Source organism: Perkinsus marinus (genome assembly GCF_000006405.1).
Source record: "Perkinsus marinus ATCC 50983 genomic scaffold scf_1104296948510, whole genome shotgun sequence".
In the NCBI taxonomy this organism is placed as follows: Eukaryota; Perkinsozoa; order Perkinsida; family Perkinsidae; genus Perkinsus; species Perkinsus marinus.
In genome coordinates, this window is record NW_003210158.1 from 1 (window position 1) to 837 (window position 837).

Consider the following 837-nt stretch of genomic DNA (forward strand, 5'->3'; position numbering starts at 1 on the left):
ACGCTGAAGGCAAGCACTTGAGATAGTGGTGCGCACCAACGGCTGTACCTGAGCAATCCGAATTCCGCTCACGCATCCTGAATCGGCCACTCGATATTAAGCTCCAACTAGTTTGCACAAGACGCTGAAGGCAAGCACATGAGATAGTGGTGCGCACCAACGGCTGTACCTGAGCAATCCGAATTCCGCTCACGTATCCTGACGGATTGACCAATTACCGCCTAAACCATTTCGGAAGAGTATTCAACTTTAATATCGATCAAAGTGACTAGCTTCATCGCCCGATTAGTTCAGCTGGATAGAATGTCTGCCTACGGAGCAGATGGTCGTAGGTTCGAATCCTGCATCGGGTATACATTAATCTCACTTCCTCTTCATCCATCCTACGTCAACGAAATCGGGCATCCGATGTGAAGCTCCAACTAGTTTGCACAAGACGCTGAAGGCAAGCACATGAGATAGTGGTGCGCACCAACGGCTGTACCTGAGCAATCCGAATTCCGCTCACAGATCCTGACGGATTGACCAATTACCGCCTAAACCATTTCGGAAGAGTATTCAACTTTAATATCAATCAAAGTGACTAGCTTCATCGCCCGATTAGTTCAGCTGGATAGAATGTCTACCTACGGAGCAGATGGTCGTAGGTTCGAATCCTGCATCGGGTATACATCAATCTCATTTCCTCTTCATCTATCCTACGTCAACGAAATCGGGCATCCGATGTGAAGCTCCAACTAGTTTGCACAAGACGCTGAAGGCAAGCACATGAGATAGTGGTGCGCACCAACGGCTGTACCTGAGCAATCCGAATTCCGCTCACGTATCCTGACGGAT

General features: G+C 48.6%; 2 non-coding genes across 2 annotated transcripts; both read left to right on the forward strand.

The window, feature by feature from the left end:
- Positions 1-279: 279 nt before the first annotated feature.
- Pmar_PMAR018725 lies at positions 280-353 on the forward strand. Its single transcript has one exon. It is a non-coding gene; the product is annotated as a tRNA-Arg (tRNA).
- A 241-nt stretch (positions 354-594) lies between these two features.
- On the forward strand, positions 595-668 carry Pmar_PMAR018726. The gene has a single exon. It is a non-coding gene; the product is annotated as a tRNA-Arg (tRNA).
- The last annotated feature ends 169 nt before the right edge of the window (positions 669-837 follow it).